We start from the raw sequence: 21,449 nt of genomic DNA, 5'->3' as shown, positions 1-21,449 counted from the left end.
CCTGGGTACTTTAAAATCTGAAGGAAAATCTTGCTTTGGATTTTTTTATCCTTGTCTTTTTGATCGCTCATGTGAGGCAGTCGTGGTCAACTTATTACTATCCTATTGCTGAACACGGACCTCCTCTTAGAGTAAGAAGTTTAATAGTCAACTGTTTAGGGTAATGTTTTCCGAGCGTATCTATGTATGAAGGTATGGTATGGTATGGTATGGTATGTATGTACTGAAGCTGGTAGACCCTTTGTGGTTCGACTCCGGCGGCACCAACGCCACACCTATTTCTACCTAATAACAGCAGTATTAGGAGCTGCTGTGTTCCGGTTTGAAGGGTGTGGTAAGGGAGACAGACTTTTCCGAGGCGTTCCAGCTTAGTCCTCAGGGGTAGCGGCGCATCTGTGGCCGACCTCAGCTAGGAATATCTAATCCTATCTGGGGTTGCTTACAGATGTCTATGGGCGGCAGTAGCCACTTACCATCAGGTGGACTGCATGCTCGTCTGCTACTCTGATATTATAAAAAAAAATGTATACATGTTTATAGGTATGTGTCATTCTTTGGCACCCTCTGCAGCCCAAACGGCTTGACGGATTTTTACATATGGTGTATTAGACTTTTCGTAGTCACGTTCTTCGTTCTTATAATAATTTTCTAGTAGGTAGTTTATCACGCTAGCCAAGTGCATTGGTAGACTTCAGACGACTTTATTTTTAAATAACTCTCAAATATCTATATTCACAATGATCTTTCGCTGTAGAAAAAGCGATAATTTGTTTTTATTACGCAAATTAGGTACTTTGACAAAAATAGATGTGTCTGGGTATGAAATCCCGGACTCCCAGATTGATAGGCTGATTTTCAAGCACTAGACTATCACTGTCGATAGGAACAGTTCATACTGATAACGTTATCGTAATCTAACAATCAAGATTTCTTTCTAATGATTAATTTGAAGATAATTGATAAATATATTATTATCTAATCAAACGTCTATTAGTCATTTAATTGTTAAGATGGATTGCTCATGATAAAATATCGAGATTTGTACGCTTTAAGTAAATACGGCAATTACATTTTATAAATTACCATTTCTGTAGTAATTAATTTAATTTGCATCCCCAATCGCTTGAAACGTGATATCTTGGACATTTTGTTGTGAAGGTGAACTATCATATAACGCAGCTTCCGCTGGAGCAATCCAAGTTATTTACACAAAAGCAAGGATAGATTAATGGTAGTAAAATCGACCTCACACTATAGAGGTTCAAGATTGGAGTCCCAAAGATACAGCGTTGAATTTTCGAAAATATGTACATAGTATGTATAAGATACTATGTCATTATCAACTTAATTATCAGTTACTTTAACGTGAAGAAATATAAAGCCCGGAAAAGGTATATGTGCCTTTCTCACTATACTTTTTTCCTGAAAGTTATTATCTTAAAGGTGTGAATAGTCTTAAAACTTGCATTCGGCTAAATGGTTGGAATATCGTTGCTAATATACAGAAGCTAAGGTAAGTTGGGGTAACATTCGACAATTATTAGATATCATAATATACGCTCCCTCAGAAATGATGTATGTATCTTATTAGGCCATATTTTAATTAAAAAATATTATCCAATTAGCCTGCAATCCGATTCATACGGTTCTACCCTAGCGAAATTATCCCAACTTACCTTATTTATTAACCCTATATTATAATTGGTCGAACGTATCCCATATAAGTATAGCATTCCTAGTGCAGGAAATTGTGCAATTCGTCTTCTATTACATTACGTAGCTTCCTAGTCGGCCAGTCCCGGAAGTCAGATAGCGACCTACGTACTGCGACACTGGAATTAGAATCTGTATTTATGTACTCACTGTCTACTAAAGTTTCAGTTCCCATATATACGAAAAAAATATTTTAAAATTATTTTAAATTAAATTTTTGTCAAGGTCATCATTTGTGGAAAAGTTCCAGAAGATTTAAATCAAACATTGTCTTAGTTAAAACTCTGAAATAATAGTTTCAATTGATTTTATTTCTTCATTTTTGTTATGATATGCTTTTTATCAAGGTCATCATTTATTTACACACTTTTTTATATATTTTAATCAAACATTATCATAGTTAAAATTTAGAAGCTTTTTCTGTAGGTACAATTTTGTTATTAATTTGTTAACCCGCAAGTAACTCTGGGGTTAATATTGACCCACGTCGACATAAATTCCGCTCAAACATTTCAAGTCTCGTGTTTGTCTAGCTTTTCTATATTTATCAAATGAAACATTCTCCCACAAAGAATTCCCCAAGTAAGGCTCGAGGACGGCAGTAAAAAACATACGCATATGATTTTAAACTATTTGTTGGTTGGTACAGTTGAAGTATTTCCTTGTTCGTATGTTTATACATATTACCTAATCGAGAAATACTATTTTGCCCAATTCAAGTGAATACAAATAATTACTCACATCCCAACAATACAAATAAACGAATAATATAAGTACCTACACAAGGTCGGCGTCGGGCATGTGACAATGATCAATTGTTGGACACTGATTAATTTTAAAGAATAGATAGACCAAACGGGTAGAGTTTGTTGCTAATATTAGACAGGACAAAAAACCTCGCGTCGGGTTGTGGCCCTTCTTTCACGGTCCCTTGTCCCGGAGCGGCACGCGGGTCGCCCGACGTCGCCCGTTGCTTCCGAGCCGAACCGCGCGAGTACCAATAGGAGTGGAGTGGCAACAGTTCGCCGCGCGCCGCTACCCGGGGCGCCTGTGCCGCTCGTCTCACGACACTTATGTACGTTACTCACACTTGTCGTCCGCAAAAAATATATACAAGTGCACCACGTCGCTGATATTCCGTGTATTTTTGGAGAGTGCCACTATTTATACCGCGTAACGGAACGATAGTGCGCATCCTGGCTCGTCCTATTCGCAAATGCGGGCTTGGAACGTTAGTGAAAGAAAAAATAAACATAACACTTCGGTGAGTAAATTCATTGATGTTTAGTAATCTTATCCTTCACTTTCGTGGCTACGACACATTGTTCACTGTATCCTTCCGATTCTACGAATTTTTGTCAAAGTACAGCGTGCTGTATATTTCAACGAGTTATGCTAATTAGCATCGTTAATCGCGCCTTCGTTGCTTTTTTATGAGTTGAATATACACACGTGTGTAAAGAATCTGGCGAAAGCGAAATTTCATCTACACTGATCTCGCTTACAAACATCTTGTGACAAGGTCACAAACTTTTTTAAACTCGTCTGCCGTTCCTTTTGAAATTTTGAACTATACGATAGTGTTACTTTATTGATATTGACTCTTCATGCTAAAATATTTACTCAATAAGTACATAGATACTTAAATTGTAATAAGTAACGTTTGACCCATAACGATTTAACTTAATAGTTCATTCATACAGTTATAATACTACCTGCCGAAAATGTATTTTCCAATTAGCAAGTCGTTGATCGTGGATTTGCTTTCTATATCAATGGAGAAACCCATCCTTTTTTTTCATTCACATTATAATCTACGATTAACAATACTGCAGATCGAAGCCATGTGAATAGAACCAAATATTTGATGTTTGGTAAATTTCAATAAACATGCAAAGATCTAATTGGTCCAATGATATTGTACATGACACAGATTTCTGGATAACTTGTTTTAAATCAAAGAAGTTCAAATATATTATATCATATATATTTAATCTCTTTATGTTAAATCAATTGGATTCAACTGATTTAACATAAAGAGTAGGATTTTTTGGAGTATGACAAAAAACGTATCCATATAGTTGTACGCGGAAAGACTCATCTTTATTTCACTTATTAACTACATCTTAGATATATTTTTTGTGTATTTTACTTTTATAAGTCGTTTTGCAAACATAAGCCATACTAAGTATTATCAACTTATGTTTAAGGAACATTTTATTGTCAACTCCATTATTTTGATTCAAACCAATGTGCAAAAAACTCGTTAACCTAATGCATTTAAAAATGTCGGCGGCATAGACGTCCATTAAGGCGAATTCAGGCTATTGAAGCGTTACTAACACAGTTTTACTTAAGTGTAACGGTAAGTTAAAATGTTATTCTAAAAAAATGAGAAACATTTCGTTATCCAGATGGTATTTTAGATTGATGAAACAACGTCGTAATCTTTGTGAGACATCTAAGAGAGCCATCCATAATGGCTCCCCGACACGTTTGCTCCACAAAGCTTGCGAAATGTGTACAAATCGTCAAGTAATTCTTGCAACTATGAAAAACTAAATGAGCCAACCGAATTCTAACATGCTTCGATTGTATCAAATAGCAGACCTCATTTCTATATTGAGATCAACTCATGATAAAATTTCAGTTCGATTAGTATTTGTAGCAAACGCTAAAGAACTAAGTGGCAAGACTACTTAAGATTTTATAGCATTCCATACGACCGTTACAGTAAATCGGTGGTAAAAACGTTTAGAATTTTAAAAGACAATGAATCAGTATGTGTTGGTGTTGATACCTACATAAGTATAGTGTTACACGCGAATCACGCCCCCTCGTCGCTTCAAATCAATAGACCGGTATGCACTCATGTTGCACCAACCAGACCGACAAAATGCGGGAGAATGGATACAAAACACAATAAGATGAAAATTATACGAGTGCTAAAGGCGGTGCGTGTCTGCATACTCTGCAGTATTGCTTTAATATCTTAACGTACTTTATGTTTATATATTTAAGTATTACAGCGGGAACAGTTAATAAAACCTTAAAAATATGTACCCACTACGTAGTGTGAGTGTATTAGGGAAAGGGGGCTCTCTATAGTCACATAAAAGCACAAAAGCTAAAAGAGCACTTCAGGGCAGTCTTTTAGGTCCCCTTTTATATATTAGTACAGAAAGTTAAGTTAGAACACGGGCCTACACCTGTGTGGGTGCTTTTCTCGTTGACTATAATAACGACTTGTCGTTATTCATATGTTTGGTTTCAAAAAGCCAACGTTGAAAGGACTGTCGAGTAGGGGCACTTTAAGCAGTTCAGTCGAGGCTTAAATCAATTTGGAGGGTCTTTTTACGTTGGCGACTCAACCCTATCCCTTAAACAAATCCCATTACACAACAACGAATAACGTTGGAACCCTAAGCCCCGTCATACGCAAAGTTCTTTGAAATTCCCTGCAACGGTATTTATAAAGTACTCTTTATTTTTTTCTAACACTAACTACATACTTGAGATGTGGAGATTAGTAGTCCTTGAGAATATAAATTTTAAAAGCTTATGAGTTTCTAGTTGCCACTTAAATAAAGTTAACAAGGTTTAATATTTTCGAAACGTACTAAACCAGAGTACTTATTAGGTCATAACGCAAGTACTTACCAAGCACTTAATTTTATGCGTTTGAAGCGGGATTCTAATTAAAAGTTTAGGATTTAATGATTTTTACGGTATGCGTAACTAAAAGCGGTCAAACTGGAAAAAGGATCAGTTATGAAATTTAATTACCGATTGCCTTTCTGTCCCATGCATTTTAACCTGATAACGGAGGGTAATGTTATTCGAGCGTATGTATGTATGTATGTATGCATGCATGTATATATGTATGTCTTATTCTTTGGCACGCCCTGTAGCCCAAACGACTTGATCGATTTTAACATATGAGTAGTTGTTGGATTGTCGTCTTAATTTTGAGAGTAACATATGCTATATTTTTAGCAGACACTTGTTATTGGTGTATTTGTACATTTGATGATGATGTGTAAGATTGTTGATAGAATTAGCCATACTGATTAGTGATTACAATGTTAAGTACATCAGGTGGATAACAAGTTATTCAATTATAAAAATGCTTCACTAATCTTACTCTACATTCGTTTTAGAATATGGATCATTATAAAATGCGTACGTACCTCGTTTCCAATCAACCAAGCGTATGTCAAGTGCAAAGTGTACATCGGTTATGAGAACCGTATGCCGTTGAGTCAATAGTATTTACTATTTAAAACTACTCCGACCTGTGGTGTTTAGATAACTGAACAATGCGCCTGCGCCGACTGCATTCCTCGGCACCTAGTGAAGCTCAGAATTAGCCATAACTTATTTTAGAGCCTAAGGCTGTTCACGTCAGTCAATACATGCAATTATTGCACAGCGTCCATTAAAAGAACACACATACCAAGCTCTTGTCTATTATTCACAATAGCTTGAAATCAGGTTCAGGCAAAAGAATATTGAAGAGGGTTATTTAAGTTACATAAAAACTTGTATATATACGTAGTAATGGCCTATTAGATTGAAACATTTTTTTTTCGAGGGGAGACATTCGAAAAGTACCCGGTGCAATGGGAGCGACACAGAGTTATGTGGGATTCTTACCGCACTAAAACGCCCCCGGTGGCCGTCCTTGGCGCTGCGTAAAGGACTCCGGGATCTCCTGAGGAACGCAACCGGAGTCCTCTTAGCGCGTTGCCCATTGGTTTGAAACTTAGCTTCTCAAACGGCGATCGAATCCTTGGTACTTACATTTGTCTTTTCATCTACTTGCGTATTAGAGATTAATTGTCGCTTGTTGATGATGTTTTCATCACTTCAACGGTGAAAGAAAACATCGTTAGGACACCTATGCGTTTGGAAATTCCTTAAAAAAGTTCTCAAAGTTGCATGAAGTCTATTAATTCGCAATTGGCCAGGGAAGTGGACTGTGGCCTAAACTAAAGCCTTCACACTGAAAGAAAACCCGTACTCAGACAGGAACAGTAATGGATTGATGATCATAATACAGTAAGTACGTATATTCACGATGGATCTATTATCCATGTCCTGAAATATGTAGAATAGAATAAAGCAATTACTTATTGTTTACAAACTTGTTTAACTGCCGGAAGAACGATCTCGCAAAAACTAAATCAATGTCGCGAGTCAACAAAACCTTAAAGTTAAGGTTTTGTTTTGCTGTTTTGTTATGAAGTACTAGAACTTCAAGAGCAAGTAAGGACAATGGGACAATATTATTTTTTATATGAAATATTTCAATCTCCACTGATTTTTTATTTATTGGATCTGATAACCGGTCACTGACTGTGACTTCTATATAAAACTGGATACCTGATGCCAATAAATATCGTTGCACGTCCTGAGGACTACGATCGTCGCTTCATATGTAAGTCAACTGAGGTCTACACCCGTCATCTTCCACGCTAGAAATAGGTATGGTGCCTTCCCGGTCGGACCATACTGTCTCTATCACCTTTCAAGTATGATTAAGTAATTATGATGTAAGTAGTGATTAGATATACAATGTTTAATGACAGTATGAATGTTATCCAAGAAGCGATGATAAATTAACATTGTTGTAGTGTCATTATCATTGCAACAGTCTTAGATGAGTGAAATACATAGAATGATCACTCCTAACAAGACTTTCTTGTTGTTGTTAACCAGTTTTGAGAATTGAAATTGTGTGCTAAAATAAAATATTCCCACGTCTCCATTCTAAAATGTTTGAAATACTTATTTATTCATTACGTCAATTTCCTAGTATTAATTATTTATACGAAAATTTTCTCTAAAAATGTTTTTTATTTGTCAATAATTAAAAAAAATAAATTATAAAATCATCCTTTTGTGGCTTTTTTTGAATTTCAAGGAGGTGAAGTATCTTTCTATTTTACTTATCAAAGGAAACAGTATAGAATGGATTGAATAACTATTTTGTACCTACAGTTTAATATGCAAGAATGAGGGACGTCTAAATAAGAATAAATATTTTAACCTTGCAGTTCACATACGGTTTGCAAATTGATATATTAAACACATGGACTATATTACTGTAGCACGCTCAATAAATTGATGAAAAGAATGTACGAGACAGAAATATGGGAAAATAAATTGAAGCAAAAAAAAATTGGGGAAACAATTTATTCAAGAACCCTGTATGTTTCTACTCCGGAGATTACCACAATTACCACAATACCTATATTTGCCTAATAGCAGCAGTGTTAAGCGCTGCTGTGTTCCGCTATGAAAGGTATGGTAAGGACGTCATACTTATCCGAGCCTCGGATTCCGAGGCATTCCAACTTGGTTTTAGAGGGTTTGCAATGCATCTATTATGGCTTCAGGTAGAACCACTAGTCGATATGGAGCTTGTTCAAATAAAACTTCCAGATCAGTTCAAGTTTCATTAAATACCTACTTGTAATGAATAATCCTGAAATTTATAAAATCATCAATCAATTAATTAAGTCCTCTTTTGATAAAGGGCCATGAGCCATTTTCCAATTGAAGTGCAGCTCAGCAACTGATTCGTGTGATCTGCACATTTTGTAGCTCAGAGCTATACACATAGGTGGTAGAATCAATCCTGGCGATTAATGGCCTTAAATACATCATAAAGATTGTAGTCATGGGCCGTTCGAAATTGAAGCTCAGCTCAGAAACTCATCATGCGATTTGAGTATGAATTCAGTTCAGAGTTACAACTTCTGAGCTGAATTAATTTAAAAATTACTAGAGATCCGTTCTGAGCTTAGTTGAATGAGCTGACACCCCTGCTACTTATCAGTCATATAACAATACATACTCGGACACCGTTTTCTTATTAGCAAAGTCCCGAAGTTATCAAGCAGAAGGATAAGGCCGGCGAAAGACAAATGAATGAATCAGTCTTTGATTTGATAATATTTATGAATCGTAATCAATTTAGACTGGAATTGAACTGCAGCTCAGCAACTTATTCGTGTGATCTGAATATTAATTCAGCTCACAGTTACAAGCCTAGTCAGTAGAGGTAGAATTGATAACCGCTATCTTCGCCCATTTTAGCTAAAAAGATCGAAGATAGATTTTTGGAGAATCGACTCTGTGAGCCTCGATTTTTTTGTGAATCGATATATTGCACTTCGATTTAAATCGATTCAAGAAACGTTCTTTTTCGAAACGATTCGCCATCCCTACCATGTGATCGAATATTAATTCAGCTCACAGTTACAAACCTAGCTGGTAGAAGTAATGCTAACCTAGACCAGTTACATTGCAACACATAATACTCGAACACCGTTTCCCTATTCGCAAGGTCCCGAAGTTGTCAAGCAGCAAGGATAAGGCCGGCTATACACGTGCTACTGTAAAGCAAATAATTATGATACTTTTCAGATATTAATTAAAACTCGTCGTTTTTTTAGCATTTAAAAATATTTACTGTAGTCGCATTTTTAAACGTGAGTGTTTACTTTATTAACTGCTTAGTTCCTAAATACTAAATAAAATAGTTAATTATATTTTAAGAAATTAAACAAGGTGCCTTGGTTTCATTTTATTTTGTTCAGAATAATATTTTTTCTTTCATTACTTTTTTTACATGAATAAAAATAATGTATATTATATAACAAAAGATAAAATTGCATCATCAAGAAAATGTACCTAATAACATTAATACTATTTATCAAAACAAAGGTAATGAAAATATTACATATTAACCTTTAATAATCAATTAATAATCAGTCTATCCAATGCCTATTAAAGATCGACATTTGAACAATTTGTTTGTACCTACTAGACATTGTCAAATTACGATGTATGATCATAAAAATGTATAGATTGATAATAATAATTATTAATAACTGACGCGTAGATTAGTAAAGATTACTCACTCCGAACAAGAAAATGTACCCAGTTTTGAGAATTGAAATAGTTGCGTAAAAAAGTTTTGCCACGTCTCCGTGCTAAAATATCCCTAAAATATTTGAAATAATTATTTATTTATTATGTAAATTACGCAGTATTAGTTATTTATTCGTATTTTTTTTTCTAAAAATGTTTTTTTTTTGTCATGAATTCTAAAAAAGAACTTACTAATAAGCCGTTTGTGGCTTCATTCAATTTCAAGACGGCGAAGTATCTTTACTAATCTATGAACTGACGTAAATGTTATTGTTTTACAAATAAACCTGGTTATATACTACATGTATAAGAAGTCTTACGCGAATATGAGAACCCAGCACACGTGGTAAAGCTCAAATTACAATCCACGGCCGCTTCTCATTAATTTATTTATAAATACACTTGTCTTATTGTAAAACTATCTTAAGATAGCCAGTTCTAGCCGAATACGGCCCATGAAATTTGATACAGCGACAGGGCGCAGAGAACTGTTAAAAATCGATTTTGACCATTTAAAAAAGATAAGAAAAGTAATTTTACATGTATAACTAAGTAAAACGGAATAAAAGATCCTATATTTGTTATTCGTAAACATTACGTTAGAATCAGATAGGTATCGTTTACATATAAAATGAATTTATTCAATTCAAAAAAGGAACTTTTCTTCTAACGATTACACAACTATGGGTTACATTACATCGATCGCTCTATAAATAATCTGATGACGTCCTCTTAAGATATTAACTTCGCCTTAAGGAGTTTTAAATAGATTTCTAGAGAACGTTTTAAAAGCCGGTTACCATGAAATGCATGCTAAAGAGATCGACAATCTCTACTTAAAGTGTTGCATACAAAAGCATAATCTAATTATAGATAAAAGGTAAAAAAAAAAAAACCCGCTGGCATTAATCGTACGGGTTCCGTTCGAATATATTATTGTATTATATGTTTTTAATATAATATAGGAGTAGCAGATGAGCATACAGGCCACCTGATGGTAAGTGGCTACTGCCGCCCATGGACATCTGTAATCAACCCCAGATAGGATTAGATATTCCCAACTGAGGTCGGCCGCAGATGCGCCGCTACTCCTGAGGACTAAGCTGGAACGCCTCGGAAAAGTATGTCTCACTTACCACACCCTTTAAACCAGAACACAGCAGCGCTTAACACTGCTGTTATTAGGTAGAAATAGGTGTGGCGGTGGTGCCGCCGGAGTCGAACCACAAAGGGTTTTACGACCTTCAAATGGTATTATTTATTCGTTGTTTTAGTATTGTGGTGATGATACATATTTTCGAATTCTTGCGGATTAGCCCTTTCAATTTAATACCCATAAGGAGACTCCGACGTCCCGCGTAGCAGAGCGGTCACTATACGGACTTGACGCGCAAAGGGTCCCGGGGTCGATCCCCGGCCAGACAGATATCTAAATCATGAATTTAGATTTCTGTTTCTGGGTCTAGGTGTTTGTGTATTTGTCTATGTGTGTGTCACAGGGAATCCTAGTGTGGGGCTGTGAGTGTGGAAAGCGTTTATTTAAAAAAAAAGAGTTCACTTAGAACTTTTTTTTTGGGCGTTACTTATCTATGAACACTTGAACTTTCTGACAAATTTAATGAAAGCTTGATCTTATTATAGGAATTCTTTATTTACAGAACCTTCCCTAATTCTTAGTATTATCCAATATACAATAAAACAAAGTACGAAGATAGGTGCGAAAAGCATAACCCTTCCTTGCAGTCGGGTAGAAACTGGTTCCAAAGTATCAGCGATTACGTATTTTTGCGATTTAATCGTTTATCCTTTTTATTTCGTGATACAGCGTAACGGGATCGGAGTCGATGGTCGCCATTCCACTGGGCATTGCGATGTGGCGCCAGTGTGAGGACATATACATTAGGAGCGGACTTCAAACTGGAATCAGTTTTAGACCGAGTGAGATAGTGTTATCTGTTTTACGAAAAACTATAAAATTGTACAATTAAATATACTCGTACATATTTAATACATATACATATCCATATTTAATACGTGTTAAATATTATCTTATTATTGGTGAGGAAAACATAGTGTTCCGAGTGCAAAATTAATTAAAATATTTTTTGACGTTAAACTTCATTTGCCAAACAAAATAAAGTGTAATTTAGGCGTGAATGATACATATTATATCTGTGGTTTTTAGGTATTTTTTTCGTGATTATTTGCTGCATAAAAATATTTCATTAATAGCACCAAAAAGTATAACTTTTTCGTGCGTACATGAGAACACTAACTCCTTTGTATTGCTACAGTAATTAGTTCGGGGAAACGGCAGCTAGTTGAGTTAGTAGATAGAAGCCTAATTTATTCATTTGTGTAGATAACATTATAATGAAATACACATGTAATTTCAATGCGGTGAAGCGTGGGTAGCACTTTATTCGATAGAGCTGGCGTATATGCGTGACAAGTGACACGACTGCTAATGTTGCTATTGTATCATTAGGCCCATTAGACGCTTGAATACAATCACCCTAATGAATTACCTTTACAACACAATTCATCCCTATTTTGCGACTGCCCTTCAGAATTGTTTGTTTGGGGCACGCGTAGTAGGTCATCAATATATTTGGGCAAATTGTACCCTTAAAATGACACTAACGTAAATGCAAAAAATGTTCAATGTCTTTTGTCAGACATTTTAATAAGTACTAAACTATCTAAGCAATACAATACACTCAGGTAGTTTTCGAAAAATTCGCTAGATGGATCCTGTTTCAATTTTGGATCGAGAAGGAATTGAATTCAATGACTGATTCAAAGGCCTTTTTAAAGTGATGGTATTTGCCCCTACATTAAAAATATTTTTTAATAAAATCGTAAGAACTATTTACTTGTCACACAGGCTTGCGTCCTGGAGTGAACTTGGTCAAACACACACGGTCGTGAAAAAACTGCAGCGAGTTAATGCACCTGTGCGTGTGGAACGCGTGCAGGCGTAGGGCCGCGTGACAAGAAAATGGCCCTTGTGAATATATACCGAAATATACGCTTGTTGTGGAACGACGGGATTCGAAGCCAAACCCTGCAATACACAATGTAATACTGACCAACGATTAACATGTTCTATGACTCATCAACATGAGAACAACCTGACACTTTATTTTTAAATGTCGCTTTGACACGCGTGTAATTTTCCACCTGATTACTTTTCATTCGTGGTACAGAATGTAATTAATATTTCCAAAGAAGCTGCTGTATAATTTACATAGTTTTTGTTAAGTCGTTGTAAACACATGTCACAATTGTTAAATTCATATCATATTATTTAGCTAGCGTATCTTGGGTGTGTAATTTTGTTATTTAGTTGTCTTCACCAGCCGTCTGTAATGATATAGTATTAAGACAATAACGTCGTAGATTTATATACCTTTCTGTAGACATTATCGGTTATCCTCACTTTTCAATCCGATGTGAAAACTTGAATAACGATAAATTTTGTGGACAAACCATCAATATATTACTATTTGAGTGTTGTAATAACTCAATTACTGTAAATAGAGCCTTGATAGATTAGTTGTTGATATTCGGCCTCTCAATCTTTGGGTCCAAGCTTCGAATATTTTTGCGAAGTTATGTAATTCTAAGAAAATAATTAGGGGAAAGTAAATTATCAATAAAACTAAAAAAAAAAAAAAAGTTACCATCAATAAAACTATCATGTAGGTTTCGTTACTGGGTACTCGCTCCGGCAGTACATATACCAAATGCGGAACGATACAGAGTAGATTAGCATGGCCCCTGCGCAAGAATGACACGCAAAATCGTGAAGCGTACCACATTTTTCTGTCCCTGTAGTTCCGGGACCAGAATAGGGCTGTGGTCTCCCCTGCCTGTCGTAAGAGGCGACTGAAGTGAATATGTGAAGTCTGCCAATGCAGATGACTAACATGTTAAACTACGTAAACCTCCTCATTTTGAGGGGACAGATGACTAGCGTAGTAACCCTTCTCATTTTGAGAGGATCCGTGCTCAGCAGTGGGACAGTAATGGGTTAATGATATAACCGACAGATGAACCGAAAGCAAGATTACAACTTCCACGGCAAAAATCACTTATCTCTGCCTATTAAAACATGAAACCTCCTGCAATTTTCTTATCGCATTGAGAGGACGTGCTCTTAACTAATCAAGATGATTGGATTCAAACGGTGTAATGAATACGCAATACTGTTAATCTGCTAATTACGGAGTGCAATTTTAAATGTTTGCCGTTACGTAACTGTATGTACATTTCTTTGATGTACAAACGAGTGCAAAGGTATTTTCAATGTAAATTAGAGGAGGACCGAAAAAATCTTAACTAAATGTTTCATAAGTGATAAGTGGTGTTTGGGCGTAAAGTCTAAGTGTACATAATTAATTAAAAAATAACTGAACTGTTGATTGGCATTAAATTGCTTGGAAATCGACTTGCTAATTGTACTTGTAACCTGTACCTGTAACCTAACTAGTTCGAAATTTAGCGGGGTTCAGGTTCGATCCTGGTAGGTATAAAAGTTATATCGTTCTTGTGATGTGGTGAGTCAGTAAAATAGTGTACCGATACAATAGATAGATAGATAGAAAATCTCAAAATATTGTACACATCGAGGGGATCTTGCTATGAAAAAGATTGAAAAAAACTGATTACTTTATCCAGATGGGATAATAAACGTAGAAGATTAAATTATCAACTGACTCAACGATATCATTTATCTGATTTTTTGGTTGTACATAATATTATGCAATTGTAATATTAGCTTCCGAAATGTATAAAAACATGGCGCGAGATTAAAATCTCTTCCATATCTTTAATTACCAAAATGGTATCTTTCTTCGGTGTTTTTTATCTTAACCCATTTATTTGCCAATGTTTTAAAAAATAATCTGATAATAATTTTTGATCAATTACGTTAAAAATGTATGATATATCACATTTTCATAAGGTTTCATATCTTGATAAATGCATATTTTACGCTTTGCACTATTTTGTATCATGTGATATATGTATTCTTCTTTCGTAGATGTTTCCATATATAGCATGGTTGTTTATTGGTTTTTGATTCGATTGGCATTGCTTCTTAATCAACGTTCTGATTATTGCAAATTCAGACTCGCTTCAATTATTTAGATTCAGATTTTTGAACGGGCACCGTAACATCCGAAAAGTCGAAAACTACGCAACTGCGACACGACCTTAGGAAGACCTCATTACCCATCCGGGGTTGAGAACAGGTGTCGTAGAGCGGCAGTAGCCACTTACCCTCAGGTGAAATACACGCGTGCATCATGCATGTATAGTACATCGTGACACTCTTTAACAAAAACACCAATTCGTCTACAACCCAGAGACGTAGCAGTTCTTTTTGCTATAGCCAAAGTTAAGAAAGGAAAGCAATAAAATCCATTTTTAAAGTAAAATCACTAACCAGACAGCGGTTGGCGGTTAGCCAGCGAATTCATGGTAGTACCGTTTGCTTCTCGAACTAAAATTGCCACTTGAAACGTGTTACGTTATTTTTTACCTTTTGAAATAATATATATTGAATTTTATTTCATTCTGATAGTGTTAATAGCTACTTAAATGTAAGTAGGTGCTACGCTTATTTGTATTAACATTTTAATTGTTACAACATGAAAGAAATATTTATTTTTACATTAATTAAAAACGTGGCATATGTTTACAATAGTTTTGCTGTAATCTGAATTGAGAACTAGTTTTATTATTATCGGAAATATTGATTTTTTTTCATCTTTTTTTCTGAAATAAATTTAAAACTACTTATTAGATATTATAAAAATGTATTTAAGACCTTCACAAACTGACCCCTCATTTTATTTTTTTATTTTATTTGAACCACACCAGCAGCGTAACAAACCTTTTCTTTTGCTCTCCCGCTTAAAACACACATTGCATCATGCCAACAATATACACCATACATTTAACCAAACCGTGGGGATCTACACATATGTCAGACTATTCAATTTTGCCGCCCCTACCAAATGGCCGAAATCCAAGTGTCCAAAATATGATCGTGGCGCGATACATATTCGTTTTCCTCTTCAAACATTTAACTATTTTTCCTTAACGCTATCAATGTTAATATATTATATAATTACGACCCGCGTGGCGGAGCGGCTACCATAGATTCGTTCCCCGGCCAGACAGATATCTAAATGATGAATTTCGATTTCTGTTTCTGGGTCTGGGTTTTGTGTATTTGTCTATGTGTGTGTCCATGGCACCCACGACACAGGAATCCTAGTGTGGGGCTGTGAGTGTAGAAAGCGTTTATATTCTATTAGAAGTCACGTGTGGATAAGGGATATATCAGACTTTTAAAAAAGTCACATATTATACATTATAGAAGGATTGGAGGTGTTCACTTACCATCAGATGGACTGCATGCCCGTTTGGTTCAACTGTATTATAAAACAAGTGACCACTTACTATTACATGGGGCTCTTCAAGAAGGGTGCAAAAACAGCTCTCCTTCAAAGCCGGCGACGCATTGACTCCTCTGGTGTTTCAAATGTCCGTGACTGCTTACTACCAGGTAGCCCGTCTGCCTTTTCGTTAGGTATAACTATAAAAAATGTGGACTGAATGTTCATTTGATACTTAAATCGTACAGCGTAGTTATAAATGGGCAGTGACCACGTCACATTAGATACAGTTTTTTTTTTTTTTTTTTTATAATATAGGAATAGCAGACGAGCATGCAGTCCACCTGATGGTAAGTGGCTACTGCCGCCCATGGACATCTGTGATCAACCCCAGATAGGATTAGATATTCCTACCTAAGGTCGGCCACAGATGCGCTGCTACCCCTGAGGACTAAGCTGGAACGCCTCGGAAAAGTCTGTCTCCCTTACCACACCCTTCAAACCGGAACACAGCAGCGCCTAACACTGCTGTTATTAGGTAGAAATAGGTGTGGCGGTGGTGCCGCCGGAGTCGAACCACAACGGGTTCTACCACCTTCGCAGTACCCTATAAAGAAATTGACCCGTCAATATTATATTGCACTTGATTTTAAATAAACTCAATACATTTATAAATAGAAGAAGTTAAGGTACCATTAATAAGTTTTACTACGAACTTGAAAATCGACACCCGTGGCTATAAAGTGTGGGAATTCCCAGGCAGGGCTCAAAAGGAAAAGCCTGAATCACACATACATACATTCATACATACACGCTATATTTTATTACACATTGAGCGTAGTATGCGTCATATGAAAGATGGTTAGAATAAAAAGTATGACAAAAACTTCCATACATTATAGCTATTTTTAAGGCCTATCGTCATTCTTTGGTCATATTGTAATTTATCGTCATTTCCATTCCATTACACGGAAAGGAAATACCCTAAAATAATTGATTTATGTTTGAAGTTAATATCTTCATGTTAATATTTCGTGTGACATGGAATGGTCCATGTCCTACTTTATGTGGATAAAATAGGAATTAATTACAGACAAAAAACCATTTACGAATACAATGTGTATTGGTATTTAAATATGTTTTCCTTAACACCGTCTTACTAACAAAGAACTGTTCATATATAAAAGCGTGTTAAAAAGAAATAGAGAACAGCGCCGCTGAAGGTTATCAAAAATGTGTACCATATTTAAATATTGTTGTCTTTAAATATTAATATTCGCGCGCGTGAAATCTTCAAGAATACGGAAGTTTTACGATTTCGCCGATGCGACATTTAAGGATAATTATTGCCAATAACAATGTTAATCAATGCTGATATTTAAAAAAGATACAGAAATACAGCTACGTTATTCAATTTGGAATACAAAATCGGTCTTGTGTAGCTTGGGGTGGGAAGGTAACAGCTAAATATAATAAAACACACATATATTGATGTAGTTTAAATGATAAAAACGCTTTCTGTGTTAGTAACCCTCATTACCTACTTATTCGTTATTGTATTGATATTACCATCCTTTATTCCGCAAGAAGAGCCTAATGAATAATGAAACCAACGAGAACAATATCTGAATTAATCCAATTGTCCGCGAAACTTGTCAGCGGTGCTGCCAATTGCTCCACAAATTGATACAATTCAATAGACAATGACATTCAATATGGCGAGTGAGTGCCTGCAAGGGCGTCGAGACCCATTTTAAGCTGAACGCTTCAATAAACATGGCACATTACTATTTATTATGTTACCGGCTCACCGCGTACCGTATTACCTGTATACCTAGCTGGCACTCGTACAAGTAACGTACATTTAAACTGTTAAAAATGTTGCCGATTCCTGTCGCCTAAAAGCAGCGTGTGGCGCTAGTGTCGCTTTGCGTTTGATATATTATGCGGTGTAGTTAAAAATGTTGCCGATTCCTGTCGCCTAAAAGCAGCGTGTGGCGCTTGTGTCGCGTTTGATATATGAGGTGTAGTAAATAAATTTGCGTGTATTTGCAAGGTATTTCAAATTAGTCCTTAGGGCATATATATGAGTGTATTTGTAAGAAAGGTTTTTCTTTTGATTTAGTAGCCAATTAATTTAAACACCTTGGTAGAGTTTGGTTCAGGCCTAACCCAGTTTTCGGACTCGTATCCAGAAATGTTAAAATGTTCTACCTATCATCTTAAGAAAAACTTTCTAGGTAGTATTGTTTTTCTGAAAGAAGAGTTTATATTTTTCTGCATAAAAGAAACTGAAATATTCGATATTACACTTGCTGTTCAACTGAAATCAATGACATATTTTGTATTTCCAGCTAATCTTTATCCGTTAGTCGACGTAAACCTTACTCTAAAAGCAGATATCAAAACAGGATAAATAAATGCTCTACTAGGAGCAGTAATGATTCGGAAAACCACTACCTACGGATTGCATAATAATACCCACGGCAAGGCCAAATTAAGGTGAACCGATAATTTCGAGCATAGCACACGAAAATTGGATTTAATGTCTGCAAAATTTTTCGTAGTCAGTCGGTTATTCGCCAGAAAAAGCGAACAGAAGTAAAAAATTGCTATTCGTGCCGCTTATTTACTTGAAGTTTGTGCTAATTGCGATTCATAGGTAGTTGTAGGTATTCGTGTTATGATTTAAGGTAAATAGAAAAAAGGGGTTTGATTCACATTAAGCTAATTTTAACTAAGGTCGATATTTGTAAATAAGTGTTAAGGAAATTAACTGGAAGGTCGGAAGTATTACTTACTTGAATTTATTATGAATAATATATCGTATATTTTTATATTCACTTCATTTTTTCGCGGGGGAATTCGCGAGAACAATGACCTTTGATACTTTATTTTGTGTTGCATTTGTTCAAATTTGACTCATCTTTTTTCGTACGACACAAAAAGTATTACTTCTGAAGTGTAAAAAAAATCGGTGGAGTAATTTCTTAAACATAAGAAGAATTAATTAGTAATTGCTAAAAGTATAAGAAGTTTAACTTCTGACTAGATACGAAACTAGCAATTTTTATAAATATCAAATTCGATCAAGCCGTTTGTGCTGTAGGGCATACAAAATAATAGACATACATACACGCTCATACATACATATTACATACAAATCGAAAACATCACTTCGCCGTCTGAGAAAATCTGAAGGTTCTCACTCAAACTGTAGCAGAAAGATTACCTAATTTTAGCCGATGTTCCTTTTAAGTGGGTTCCAGAACAGTTTGAATTAATCTAAAATTGTAACGATCTCCGGCAATGTTTAGTAAACATTCACGGTTGGCACCCATCCAGGTATTCACCTGCAATTGTGTTTCGAGCACGCGAGCCATATAAGAAATTAAATTAAAATGTCTGTTAGTTTCAAAATGCCCTTTTCCAAGACGTTATGTGCACGAAACCGAAGACATTGAAATACCAGAGTTACAGTAAAAACTAACTTCTGTACGAACTTGAAAACTACGGAACCGATAGACAGACAGACAACTTTACATATACATGATACAGAGACATCACAGCGTACGATAAAAGTACTCGTTAACCCAAAATTATTTTTAGTTTTTGCGTAAAAATTGTTAATACGAGAAGTATGCAAACGGAGTCGTTCAGAAACACTCGTTTTACATAGAATTACATTGCTTCCATAACCTACTGGTAGAGTAACCTTTGCGGAGTTATGGCGTGTATACTATGCGGAATTTGCTCTTTACCTATTTGATGTCGCCAGCGCTCAAGGAATTAAGGGCAAGCTCAGAATTTCACATTATAATGACGTAATAGAAGGCCTAATGTTTCACGTGATTCTTCGAAATTCGAATAGTCACCGTATTTCTCAAATGTCAATAGATACATTCTTAATAACGGACTTTGGATTCACTTAAAAACATATGCAAAGAATACATGCAAAAAACAAAAAATGATTAAATTATATTTTTTAATTACCACATTATTATCAAAGGTATTATACATGTATAGTCTACATTGTGTGCTGGAACAAACGGAACGTAAAAATAGTGGCTTTGATTGACGTGTGCATGACAGAAGCCAACGTGCCCCATGTCTGTATATTTTATGTGTCAGTGGTGTGGTATGCCATAGATAACATAGATGACAGGAGAAACAATACACATATCCTTGTACTTTCGAGTGTCGAGTCTTCTTACAGCTACCGGGCTCTCGAGGCCGTCGCTGTATCTAGACGAAATATCTTTAATAATTACTTGTATAATAAAGAGAATCGCTTAAATATCAAGATCTTATTATTAAGCCGTATTAATAAAGGGCAAAGGACGTATAAAATATTTTGTCTCACGAATTGTCTTGGCCCGCATAAGCAATTGCGTTCTACTATATTTTATAGAGTGGCCACTCAATGAGCGTACAATATGTTTGACCGAGTAATGCGTGCGTTTGATCAGACGTTTATAAAGTCCTTGGACGTATTTGCATGAATTTTATTGCAATGAAAGTCTCAATTGTCGTGATTGTCCGCTTATTATTTTGCATCGTTCTATTGTGTCTGGCGTGGGGTGAACGCTCATTCGATTAGCACAACAATTGACGGATATAATGAATAAGACCCCCCCAAATTATTGATGTGAGACATTGTATTGTCGTACTAAAGTCTATGGAGACGGTTTGTTAACTTGTGGCGTTTCCTTGACAACGAAATTATATGCCCATTTGAAGTGTTCTATTGACAAATTACTGCGTGTTTCTAAGCGAATTATGGATGAATTTCCTGATTTTATCATGAATAGAAGCGGACCTAACATACTGCCTTATGATACTCCGTGACCTACATTTTATCAATGATAGTCTCTTTTTGTTCGGTTTGTGTTTGTTTTTTCATCAAAATTACAAAAATCAAAATCAAAGATCAAAATTGCAAAGTCAAAAATCTTCACGGATTTTATATTTAATAAGTTAAATGATTTCCCGATATTGCAAAATGGACTCTTAAGGTCTCTGAATTATAAATAGCAAAGAAATATGAAGAAATGAAATTGAGGCGACACATACACTTACAGAGAATAAATGGTAGATGTTTACGACAATGTGAATTATGATTACGTAGCCTATAATTTGCTGTCAATGACATATTGAATCCCATATGCAGAAACCAGAAACGACTTGAGACTGTTATGTGACGAAACAGAAGCCAAACAATTGCTTGCGAAGACAGTCGGATTGCTCATTGCTCAACCTATCTCGGGAAGAGAGAACATAAAGTTAAAATGTGTGACAAATGTTCTGACAAACATTAATAATCACAGTTTACTATCGATCGTTATAAATAATCTATCTATCCACTTTGGCTACCAAAGATTGAAT

General features: G+C 35.5%; 1 protein-coding gene and 1 non-coding gene across 2 annotated transcripts in view; both read left to right on the top strand.

Moving 5' to 3' along the window:
• The first annotated feature begins 2,716 nt into the window (after nucleotides 1-2,716).
• Nucleotides 2,717-21,449, top strand: part of LOC140747616 (beta-1,4-glucuronyltransferase 1) — a 90,440-nt gene continuing 71,707 nt past the window's right edge. Inside the window, exon 1 of the mRNA XM_073080174.1 lies at nucleotides 2,717-2,977. The gene's annotated coding sequence lies outside the window, so the exon portion shown is untranslated. The remainder of the gene's footprint in view (nucleotides 2,978-21,449) is intronic.
• Nucleotides 13,376-13,482, top strand: LOC140747621 (U6 spliceosomal RNA). Its single transcript, XR_012102885.1, has one exon. It is a non-coding gene; the product is annotated as a U6 spliceosomal RNA (small nuclear RNA).

This window comes from Epargyreus clarus, unplaced genomic scaffold (assembly GCF_041222505.1).
Source record: "Epargyreus clarus isolate Ecla_fem2 unplaced genomic scaffold, WU_Ecla_fem_2.2 ptg000014l, whole genome shotgun sequence".
Classification (NCBI taxonomy): domain Eukaryota; kingdom Metazoa; phylum Arthropoda; class Insecta; order Lepidoptera; family Hesperiidae; genus Epargyreus; species Epargyreus clarus.
This window is presented reverse-complemented; position numbering and strand designations above follow the sequence as displayed.